The 12,902-nt window shown below is 35.2% G+C and overlaps 1 protein-coding gene across 40 annotated transcripts in view; it reads left to right on the forward strand.

The window, feature by feature from the left end:
• Nucleotides 1–12,902, forward strand: part of Lingo2 (leucine rich repeat and Ig domain containing 2) — a 1,208,229-nt gene that overhangs the window by 900,594 nt on the left and 294,733 nt on the right. Inside the window, exon 12 of one of the 40 annotated variants that reach the window (XR_012440405.1) lies at nucleotides 12,063–12,169. The exons of the other annotated variants lie outside the window; for them this stretch is intronic. The gene's annotated coding sequence lies outside the window, so the exon portion shown is untranslated. The remainder of the gene's footprint in view (nucleotides 1–12,062; nucleotides 12,170–12,902) is intronic. 40 annotated transcript variants of the gene reach the window in all.

A 12,902-nucleotide genomic window follows, 5' to 3' on the forward strand; every position in this document is an offset into this window, starting at 1 on the left:
TCCTGAGGAATTATAGCTATTTAAACTAAAGGAAGAAAGATGTGTGTGTCTGGCAAATTCATGATATTGTTGTGTAAAAAGGGGATCAGACTTAGCCTGTATAATTCCATAGGGCAAAAATAAGATCAAAGGGTACAAACTATATAGAAAGTTGGCTGAATAAAAAGATGAGTTCTCTAACCCCAGGGCTTTTAAAAGATGGAGGCAAAGCTGACTTACAAAGTTACAAGCATTCCTGAAGTAATTTAGTACCTACCTCTCAGGATATTGTGGAAAAGTGGTTTATATTAGGTAATTTTTAGAGTCAGAAACATCTATCTGACTCCAAATATAAAGGAGTCATCCTTTTATTCAAAACTAATATGCTTCTCAATTTACTTGGGATAATTAATAAATACCCAATTACCCATGGGAGTGTTGTACGCTGCTAAATCACAGAAAGGAAAAGATGACTGTTCAGATATTCTGTAGATGTTATGTTTCCTTTGCTGCCAACTTTCCTGAACCCTCCTTTGAATGTAAGACAGATGGTAAGGTAGGTATTCAGATTGCTCATGCTAGAATTCCCAAAAGGATTATAGCCAAACAAAAGCCCTCTGGTGAGAGATCTCTTTGCAACACCATTATGTAGTATGTGGCTGTTAACTAGAGGAATTCTAAATCATGTTTTAGGAGCCATTTAAAGCTTTCTAAAAAATTGCTTATTTTCAAATACTGTTTGTTTGGGAAGTTTAAATATTTACTATTGAACATAGGAAAAAAGAGGTAACTGCTTTTATTGTTAAAGAAACATACCAACCAAATATAAGCTGCATCTTCATTTTAGAGAAATATAACTAAATATGCAATGCCCCATTCTCACTTTTAAATGTGACATAAATGATAGTTGGACCAGATGGAAGGAAAAAACATGCAGAAAAATAACAAAGAGAACTCTTAACTTTTTCTTTATTTGAGAACCTGTTCTATCTCCCTTGAAAAGTAGGAGCCCTAATCTGGAGTATTAGTACAGGGGAACCAAAGAGTTCAAAACTGATGTTTAGAAATAATTTGAGAAACTCCATGGATGTCTGGATTGTAGCTCAAGTTCCACTAACTCCTGTCGGATTTTCATATATAATCAGGGCTTCTTATTGGAAGATACATGTCATACAATAGTAATGGCTATTGATGTATTGAGGCCTTATTATAGGCCAAGCACCATTGCAAGCTCTTTACACCTATTATTTCATTGAATCTTCACCAAATCCATGTGGGTTAGAGATTTTCTAGTCTAGTGTTGATATCAGATCCTTAGCTTACCTATAAGGAAACTCATGTACATGAAAAGTATATAAATCTTAAAAACCTTATCTAGCTCTAAAGAGAAATTGACTTGGTACTAAAAAAATGTCAATTGCACTTTAACTTTTTCTGATGAAAAGTGCTTTTTATGATTTGGATGTGTGTTGAAGGCTCACTCCCAGCTGGTGGCACTATTGAAAGGCGATTGGATCATAAGTGTACTAACTTCATCAATGGATTAATTTACTGATGAGTTCAAAGATGAATGGGCTACTTGCAAGTGGGGCCTCACTGGAGGAAGTGCATGGTTAGGCCTTGTCTTTGAAGTCAACTTACCCCAACTTACACCAACTCCTCCCCTACACTCCGGTCTTTTTAAGTGACAGGAAAACATGTGATTCACAATCATATCCCCAGAGTTTAGTCTCATTTAGTAAGTTTATGAAAGCATCCAGTAAATGTTGAATTATTGTACATTCTTTTTCTCTTGATCAGTTCCTTTTTCCACACTTCTTCCCATTATTTATCTCTAGAATCAGAGCTCAGGTTCTTTCCTTTCCAAAATGTTCATTTATTGTACTTATTAAGCACATCTTTAAAGAAAAACTACAATTGTTCCAAACTCAAAAAACAGACTTTCCCAAACCACCCTTTGGTTCACCAGCTTTCTGAGGGGCGACATTACTTGCAGAAGTAAGACACTATACTACTGTAAATTCATTGTTTCAGCTGCATGCTATATGAAGCCAAGAGGTATCTAGCAATTTTCAACATAATTCAACCTATGAAGATAATCAAGCAGGAAAAATGGAGCCCTGAAATGAATGATTTGACTTAAATTATGCACCTTGATTAGACACTTAAAGGAATTGGTAAGGGTTAGGTAATAAATTTAGTCATAATGTCCAGGTTTGTGTTTATTTCTACCTCCTGTTTTTTTATGTCACGTGAATGTGTGATATGTGTGACGTGTGTGTGATGTGTGTGTGTTCATGCACACACACACACACACACACACACCTCTTTCTTTCTCACTCTTTCTGCAGGATGTCTTCTATGTCTTCTATTTCTCTTCTTGCATATGCATCTAAGAATCAGGGAAATTTTTTAAATGACTTATCTTCAAGACTGTCTATCCAGTAGGGGAAAAAGTGTTCAAATTACAATAATTACAGTGAGTGTATTATCTATAATATACTGTAAAGGAGGCATAAATAAGAGCCTGGGAAGATGCTTTCATTTTACTAAGGGTAGGGGGAGAGAGTTAAACAGAGGTCAGGCAGGAAAGCTTCCTTAAGGTGATAGTTAGGTCTTAAAGAGTAGGATGGTGTTTTTTAACATAGAGGTAGCTGAACTTTCAGATCCAGAGAATAGAACCCAAAACAACCACTCTGCGACTATTTACATTCTATATTTCACCTTGGATGTTGATGGAATTTTGGGGGGTACATTTTTTTAAATTAGATATATTCAGAATGCCTTCACATAAACAAACTCTGTGGCCTTGGTTAGATTTTTCATAATGAACCACTTAAAATTGATTAATAGATTTATGATTTTTAGAGTAACTTCTGGTCTTATGTAGACATAAAATGCAGTTTTTTCTGTAAATTGATTAAGCACACATTTCTTCTTTTAAAAACATTTTTATTTGTATATGATAGTTACACAGGGGGTTTCATTGTGGCATTTCCATATGGACATGTTTTGCACCCTGATTTGGTTCACACTCTCCATTAGCACCCATTTCAAGAGTCACAATAAAATTGCTGTACTGGGGACAATGACTGACTTTAGTGATTATCCATTGTGAAAACTTAAAACTTTCAAAATTCAACATGGCCATTTGTCCATCATTATATAATCAGTTTCCTTTTTAGCATCTTTCTTATTTCCTAAGTTTCAAACTTCAACTCATTTCTATTTTTATTTTTTCTACTACTAAAGATATTGAATAAATGTAATTGCTTATGTCTATATTTTTATGTGAAATTTTCTCATTAGTTATTCATGTACTTTGTCATATTTCTATTAACATACAATTTTCAGTGGGACTAGGGTATAGCTCAATGGACCAGTTCTTGTCTAGCACACTTCAGGTACTGGGTTTGATTCTCAGAACCATGCCACAAAAAAGGTATTATTTTCATTGTTGATTTGTAAGAATGTTTTATGTAAAAGGGACATTTATACTTTGTTCATCATGTACACTAAAGTATTTTCTCTGTCATAATCCATTTTTCTTACTGCATTTCTTAAAGAAATTTATATTTTCACTGCATTGAAAGCATTCAATCTTTGTCTTTAAAGTCACTCAGCATTGGGCTTTTTTTTTTTCTAGTTTTGTTTTTCTTGTTGTGCTAGGTGGCGGCACATTGTGGCATTTACAAAAGTTCTTACAATATATCAAATATATCATACATGAATTCACCTCCTCCACCATTCTCCTTTATCCCCCCATTCCTGGAATAGTTTTAACAGGTCTCATTTTTCCATTTATATACATGTGGACACAGTATTTGCACCATATTCACCCTCCTACACCCTTTCCCCACCTCCTCCCCCCACCCACTGATACCACCCAGACAGGACCTGTTTTTCTCTCCTGTTCTTCAATTTTATAAAAGAAAATCAAGTGACATTTTGGTTTAGGGAGTTTCCTTATGGCACTTCCATGTATATATGCATTATAGCCTGATTTGGTTCATCTCTTCTATTTTTCTTTTTTCTACCATAGACCCTTTCTTATGGTGGTTTCAACTGCTTTAAAAAATTCTATATTCATCCTTGTACAGAGAGTAAATCAACCACATTCACTTTCTTAATTTCCTTCTTTTACCCCTCCCTTTGTATGTGACCTTCCCTTAGCATGACCTGTTTTTCATAATATTGCTGTATTTGTATTAGTTCTATACTCTACATATGAGAGAACATGCGACTTTTGGCCTTCTGAGCCCGACTAACTTCACGTAAGATGTTCTCTAGTTCCATCCATTTATCTACAAATGATAAGATTTCATTCTTCTTCATGGCTGAGTAGTATTCCATTGTGCATAAATACCACATTTTCTTAATCCATTCATCAGTAGTGGGGCATCTTGGCTGTTTTTATAGCTTAACTATTGTGAATAGTGCTGCAATAAACATGGGTGTGCAGGTGCCTTTGTTGTATCTAAATGTACATTCCTTCAGATATATCCCTATGTGTTAAATTGCTGGATCACATGGAAGTTCTATTTTTAGCTTTTTGAGGAGACTGCGTACTGTTTTCCATAGTGGTTGTACTAATTTACATTCCCACCCATAGTCTATGACGATTCCTTTTACCCTGCATCCTCATCAGCATTTGTCGTTGTTTGTGTTATTGATGGTAGCCATTCTAATAGGAGTTAGGTAAACTCTTAAAGTGATTTTGATTTGTATTGCTTTTATAACCAGGATGTTGAGAATTTCTTCATGTGTTTTTTAGCCATTTGGACTTCTTCCTTTGAAAATGCTCTGGTCAGTTCTTTGGCCCATTTCTTTATTGGGTCATTGAATTTGGGGGAATTTAGTTTTTTGAGCTAAATTGTATATCTGACAATCCTTTGTCAGATGTATAGCTGACAAAGATTTTCTCCCATTCTGTGGGTGGTCTCTTCAATTTAGAAACCATTTCTTTTGTTGTGCAGAAGCTTTTTAATTTCATTTAGTCCCATTTGGCAATCCTTTCTCTTAGTTGCTGAGCCATTTGAGTTTTACTAAGGAAGGAATGCTTATGCCTATTAATTCCAGGGTATTCCCTGCTCTTTCCTGCACTAGCTTCAAAGTTTCAGATCTTGTATTAAGGTCCTTAATCCACTTTGAGTTGTTACTTGTACAGGGTAACAGATGTGGATCTAGCTTTAGTTTTCTGCATGCAGATATCCAGTTTTCCCAGGAACATTTTTGAAGAGGCTGTCTTTTATCCATCATATATTTTTGTCGCCCTTATCAAAAGTGGGCATAACCACATGGACTCATCTGTGTCTTCTATTCTGTTCCACTGACCTTCATATCTGTTTTTGTGCCAGTACCATGCTTGTTTTATTGCTATGGCTCTATAGTAGAGTTTGAAGTCAGGAATTGTGATAACTCAGCATTGCTCTTTTTGTTCAGTATTGTCTTGGCTATTTGAGGGCTTTTGTGCTTCCAAATGAACTTTAGCTTTGATTTTTCAATCTGTGTGACAAATGTCATTGGAATTTTGATGGGAATTGCATTAAACATGTAGTTTGCTTTTAGTAATATAGACTTTTTCTCTATGTTGATTCTACTTTTCCTTGAGCATGGGAGACTTTTCCATCTTCTGTAGTTTTATTTCTTTCTTCAGTGGTTTATAGTTTTTCTTATAGAGCTCTTTCACATCCTTTGTTTATTCCTAGGTATTTTTTTTTGAGACTATTATAAATGGAATTATTTTCCTATGTTCTTTCTCAATCTGTTCATTGTTTGTGTATGGAAAGTCTACTGATTTTTGTAAATTGATTTTGTATCCTGCTAATTTGCTGAAGCTCTTTATGGTGTCTAAAAGTTTTGTGGTGGAGTTTTTTTGGGTCTTTTAGGTATAAGATCATGTTGTCTGCAAATAGGGATAGTTGGACAACTCCTTTCCAATTTGTATTCCTTTTATTTCTTCTTCCTGTTTTATTGCTCTGGTTAGGAATTCTAAGACTATGTTGAATAAGAGTAGAGAGAATGGACACCCTTGTCTTATTCCTGACTTTTAAGGAAATGGTTTCAGGTATTCCCCAGCTAGTATGATGTTGGCTATAGGCTTGTTATATATATAAAACCTTTATTATGTAGAGGTATATTCTTTCTATTCCTAATTTCAGAGCTTTTAGCATGAAACAGTTTTGAATTTTATTGAAGGCTTTTTCTGCATCTATTGAGATGATCAAGTAGTTTTTGTCTTTGCTTCTGTTGATATGCTCTAATACCTTTAATAATTTGCATATGTTCAACCATCCCTGCACCCATGGGATGAAACTGACTTGATCTTGGGATATGATATTTTTGATATACTGCTGCTTTGGTTTGCCAATATTTTATTGAGGATTTTGGCATCTACATTCATTGAAGAGATTGGCCAGTAATTCTGTTTTTTTGTTGTGTTCTTATCCAGTTTAGGGATGACTATAATTTTGGCTTCATAAAATGAATTTGGCAATGTTTTTTTCCCTTTCTATTTCATGGAAAAGTTTGAGGGTGTTGATGTTAGTTTTTCTTTAAAGGTCTGATAGAATTCAACAGTGAATCAGTCAAGTCCTGGACTTTTCTTTCTTGAGAGAGACTTTATTACTGCTTCAATTTCATTGTGTGTTACAGATCTACAACCAAGATCAAAATAGACACTCTTTGTTCAACTTTAGATGGTCATATGTACCTAGAAATTTGTCCATTTCTTCTAGATTTTCCAATTTATTTGAATATAGATTTTCAAAAGTAGTCCCTGATAATTTCCTGAATTTCTTTGGTGTTTGTCATCATTTCCCCTTTTTAATTTCTAATTTTATTAATTTTTTTCTTTTCCCTCCTCATTTTAGTCAGATTTGCCAGTGGTTTGTGGATCTTGTTTATCTTTTCAAAGTTAAAAAAGCACCTGCTTTTTGCTTCATTGATTCTTTGTATGGTGGTTTTTTTTTTTTTTTTGGTCTCTATTTGGGTTATTTCAGTCCTTATTTTTATTATTTCTCACCTGGTAGTTTTGGATTTAGCTTGTTCTTGTTTTTCTAGGAATTTGAAATGTAACATTAGGTTATTTGTTTGAGATCTTTCTGTTTTTTTTAATGTATACACTCATGGATATAAACTTTCCTCATAAGACCAGCTTTGCTGTGTTCCATAGATTCTGCTAGGTTGTACTTTCATTCTCATTAGATTTCAGGAACTTTTTGATTTCCTCCCTTATTTCTTCAATGACCCACTGATTATGGAGCAATGTGTTGTTCAGCCTCCAGTTTGAGAATTTTCTGCTGTTTCTTTTGTTATTGAATTCTAGTTTTATTGTGTTCTGGTCAGTCAGTATGCAGGGGTTATTTCAATTTTCTTAAATTTGTTAGGACTTGGTTTGTGATCTAAAATATGCTCTATTTTAGAGAAAGTTCCATGGGCTATTGAGAAGAATGTATATTGTGCTATTGCAGGGTAAAATATTCTGTAGAAATTTATCAGGTCTATTAGATCTGTAAGTGTCATTCAATTCTAGAGTTTCTTTGCTGATATTTTTGTTTGAATGACCTATCTATTGATGGTAGAGGAATATTGAAATCTCCTGCCACCACCTGTGGTTTTAAGTCTAGTAGTGTATGCTTAATGAAGTTGGTTACTGACATTGGGTGCATATAAGTTAACAATTGTTGTTTCCTCTTGATGTATATTTTGAAGTGACCTTCTTTGACGCTTCTGACAAATTTGAAGTCTACTTTATCTGATATAAGTATTGTTGCTCCTGCCTGTTTTCAGGGGCCATTAGCTTGGTAAATCATCCTCCATCCTTTCACACTAAGGGAATGTTTGTTTCTGACTCTAAGGTGGGTTTCTTGTAAACAACAGATTTTCTGGGAATTGAGGCTATTAACATTCACTGTTACTATTGAGAGGTATGTGGTGATTCCTGCTGTTTGGTTGTTTTTGCTGTCTAAGGATTTGTGTTTGTGTGCAATTAATTCTATGCTACTCTCTGACTTCTTGTCTGTTCTTCCCTTGATATTTAATAATTTCTACCCTTTCATGTCCATGTTTGTTTTCATTTGTGTGTAGGATTCTGTTAAGAATCTTTTATAGTGGTTCTTTAATGTTCATGTATTGTTTTAGTTTCTGTTTATCATGGAAGATTTTTATTCCTCCTTCAATTTTAAATGACAGCTTTGCTGGGTAGAATACCCTAGGACTGAAATTATTTTCCTTCAGTGTGCAAAATACCTCATTCCATGCCCATTTGATGGGTTTACCTTTATACTTTATTTGATTTTTCTCTTTTACAGCTTTCAAAATTCTATCTTTGTTCTCTTTACTAGTTGTTTTAACACTGTATGTCATGGAGAGGTTCTGTTTTGGTCATGTCTATGTTTGGTGTCCTGGAGACTTCCTGTACCTGAATGGGTATCTCTTTCTCAAGATTTGGGTAATTTTCTGGTGTTATTTTATTAAATATATTGCATATACCTTTGGCTTGCACCTCTTCTTTGGTGCCCATGATTTGCAAGTTTGGTCTTTTGATGGAATCACAGAGTTCTTGTGTATTCCGTTCACAGCTCTGGAGTCTTTTGTCTAAGAATTCTTCTGTTTTCTCTTTAATATCTATTTTTTGTCTTCAAGCCCTGAAATTCTGCCTTCCACTTGTTCCAGTCTGTGGGAGTAGCTTTCAACTGTATTTTGTATTTCCAGGATTTCTGTTTGATTCTTTTTTTCTAAGACTTTCCATTTCTTTCTTAAACTCCTCTTTCATATTTTGTGCTGTCTTCTTTATTTCATATATCTCTTTTTTTATAATCTCCTTCATTTCATTTTGGAGTTTGTTGAAATCCTCTCTGAGTTTATTTACTTGTTTTTCTGTCTTCTCAAGTTTTTTATGCATGTTCTCTTGATATTCATTGAGTTAATTTTGCATGTTCTTTTTAAACTCCTCTTTAAGCTCACTGAACATTCTTATCATTCTTCTGAGGTCAGCAACTGGGGATTCATCCCTTCACTTTCCACCAAATCCTCTATTATGTTCTTGTGAGTCTTTAGAGGAGTTGTATTCCCCTCCATTCTTTTGCTGCTCCCCATGTTTCTATTTTGTGCCTTGCTCATGTATGGTTGATTAGTTGGTTGGGAATTTTAATCACCTGTTAGCTTTCCCTTGACTTAATTTCTATGCTTTGACTAGCTAAGTTATTAGCTAAGTTGTTGTAATATCTCTGTTCCCTGACCTGGACATGCAATTTAGCAATAACAAATTCATAAATTCAATGCCAAACCAGTTACTTACATAATATGTAAGAAACCTCTTGGCAGTATTATCTATCAACAGTGGGATTGGGGAGATAACAGTTATTTGGATAGAGATAGATACTTAGGTAATTAAAAATATGTCACTAGAAGAGGGGGCAGTGAGGACAGATGTGGTGAAGAGGAGAACAAGTGTGGGGTGTGGAGCTATAGGGCAATAAAGCCTTATTGTGTGTAAAAGTGTAGTTCAGTGTTGAGGGGAGCATGCTATTGTCAGGGATTGCAGAGGGATAAGAAGGATGGGGGTAATGTGTAATGTTGGTAGAAGACTATTCAGTCAATGGTGAGTATAAAGGAGGTAGGGGCAATGAGGGGAAAGGTATGGGGAGGAGAGGAAGGAAAAGAAAAGAAAGGATGAGAGAAATGAAGAAAAGAGAAGAAAAAACTTTGGGGAGAGAAAGGGAAGTGGACCAAAGAGGGCTAAGTGAATTGATATTTGGACAGAATGGAAAGGGAGATAGGTAACAGCAAACTGAAAAAAATGAAAAAATAAAAATAAATAAAATAAAAATACTAAATACAATTAGTTAATGAATGTTCTGGATGCTTTCCTCTGATTTCAAAGCCATATGCTGACAGTTTTAACAAGGGCTTTCTCAGGGTCTCTGTCCCTCGTTGAGATTGGTATACTGGGCTACGTGGCCATGGATGTCACTCCTCACTATCAGACAGCTTTGTGGGGGACTCAGTTCAGGGTGTTTAAGCCCAGGCTTTCCTTGGTGGAATGGGCCATATGGTGCAGGTGGGTGGTCCTGCCAGTAGCTAGTTTGTGAGTAGTCACCAGTCTCTTCTGCCCACAGGGAAAGCCTGGGAAGTAGAATTGAGCTTTTTGGTCCATTGCTTTTCAGCTCACTACTAGTTTCTCCAAGGTGATCCAATGTGTTGTTTCTACCAGACTGCAGCTGGGTAGCCCTGCCTCCACACAGGCTGAGTCAGCTCAGCATTTTGCCTCACTCCCATCAGGCAGAGTTGAAATATTCCCTTTGTTCAGGGGTTTGCAATGTGCCCACCATCAGCACTGGACTATGTGCTTCCTTCTAGAGCAGATGATGTGTCACGCTCACCTAGTGGGGTTGCAGATACACTCGGGTGGAATCAGCTTAGCTCCACCATGGCACTGGCAGGCAGGAGTTTGAGGTTCTGTGTCCATGTATTATGGTGGGTCTAGGACATCCCAGATGCTTGCAGGACTCGTTCTGCAGTTCTCTGCATTGCATTTTTGGTTTTCCAAAACAGGAGAAAAGAACCAAAAAAAGGTAAAAAACTGCTTTTCAATCCCAGCACTGGAGCTTCCCTAGCTGTTATGTGCTATATAAAGCTATTTTGAGTTGATTGTTGAACATTATGTGCACCCTATGTTTTGGTGGTATCTTAGTTGGCAAAAAAAAAAAAAAAAAAAGCAGGGTTACCCAATCCTTTCTATCACAAATCTGATATATTTTTCTGAAATCATGGAGCTCAGAGTCTCAGGGTACCTCAGCTATCTGCCATCTTGATCCTCATCCTTAACTTTTTCTGCATTCAGTTTTTAAGGGATTATTTTTTGGCTACATTTATAAACTCTATAATAATTTTATAATTGCTAAAACATCCTGCTGATTTTTTGATTCACATTGCATTTAACATATATGATAATTTGAGGAAATTTTACATCTATAAATATCCCTAGATGTTTAGCCTTACCACCCAGAAACATAAATTTTCAAAAATCAAATGATGATATATCTTTCAATAATAACATTTGTTAACACATACATGATTCTTTTTTTCCCAGCTATCCTGTATCCTGTTACTCATTCACTAGTCCTCTTTCCTGCTCTTTTCCTAATCACATTCAAAGATTTCCATCTTTCAGTTTCTTATAATGTGTTTATGCTGCCCCATCTATCCCAGTATTATAGCTGTCACCTGGAGGAAGATGATTTCCACATTTGAACGTTGATTCAGCCTAGATAATTACTCTCAAACTTATCAATCACGGTGCATTGCATTCCAAACTCAGATTATCTAGCTCAAAGTCATCCTCTCATTTCTGAGGGTAATGTATAGTTTGGGTTTCTTTGTTTTGGTCAATGGTATTATAACATACCCATTTTTCAAAATAATAGAGCCAGTTTTGTATTTTCTTTAGCTTTCTTTTCATATGAAATCTATAGCCAGGTCTTATATTTTTAACCTTTATTAAGTGTCCATATCCATCCCCCAGTCTCCATTTTCATAACTGTTGCCATAGTTTGTGTGCTTTTCACATGGATTATTTCATTAACCTTTAAATCAATCTTGTTTCTATCTTCCATCTCCTTTCCTCTCATTCCAATCAGCCTGGTGAACATTTTGTTAATCTTTCATTAACAAAACATTCATTCCATGCTAGGTCTAAATGTGCCTCCTCTAAATTCAGCTGTTCAAACTTAATGGCCAATATGGTGGTATTAAGATGTGGTACCTTTAAGAGATAAGGGTTCCTCCCTTCATGAAAAGGATTAAGGACCATATAAAAAGCTTCATACAGTATTGAGCTCTACTGAGCTTCTGGCTTCTGCCATGTGAAGCCACAGTGCTCCTCTCCTTGAAGGAATTCATCATTTTGAAAGCAGAGTGCAATGCTTATCATACAACCAAACTGTGGGTGCCTTGATCTGAGATTTCCCAGCATCAAGAACTATGAGAAAATAAATTTCTGTTGTTTTTAACTACCTAGTCACAGTTATTTTGTCATAGCAGCAGAAATACACTAACACATTTCATGTTTCTCTTCTTAGGATATTTTGATGGTGTCTAGTGGCTGCTTCCATAAGTGAACACAAGTTCCTCATTTTAGGAAGCAAGACTCTTTTGCTATATTTTTTCTTCCACTTTCATTTTTCAGGTAATTCTTTTCAGTTCACTGCACTATCCTGCAATAGGACTGTTCTTTTCTCTAGAATTACTGGATAACTTCCTTCCCCTGTTCAGCTTGGTCCTATTCCAGCTGCTCCTCATATCCTTTCTTACTCACCTAGTGAGTGAATATTGCTTTCTATATAACTGTTATCTTCCAATATCTTAAATTCAAAAATTTATAGTATGATCTGACTATTACGTACATGACTTATCCTATTTTTTTAGATTTTTCAGCTTCTTGACTACAGAGATTGATCTTACTCATCTCTCAATCTATTCAATGATTTGTGCACATTTTGAGTCAACTAAATATTTATTAAATGAAATTAAATAGGCTCAATTATCATAGGAATTGCCTGCAGTTTAGACTTAAGAAACAAATACCTAATTTTGATTAGAATTAGAAGTGACTTGGGTTAAAATATAACCCAAAATACTGTTGATTTCTTCACTTTGCCCTTCATTCAAGTTTTAATTTAAGGTGAGCAGCTGAGAGTCTCTGATTATGAAATTTTGCGTGCCAATAGGGTTTTCTTTTAAGACTACAATGAGTTATTTGTTAGAAATGCATCAGTGCACTTAAGTATTTGATTCAAATGCAGTGATTTATGACTGACTGGAATTTTATAGGAACAATGTCATATAACACCTGAAAATGCCATTTATTTTCATGTACTATTTAAATTACACTTATACCAAGTTACAGCAATATTTAAAAA

Source organism: Castor canadensis, chromosome 13 (genome assembly GCF_047511655.1).
Source record: "Castor canadensis chromosome 13, mCasCan1.hap1v2, whole genome shotgun sequence".
Classification (NCBI taxonomy): Eukaryota; Metazoa; Chordata; class Mammalia; order Rodentia; family Castoridae; genus Castor; species Castor canadensis.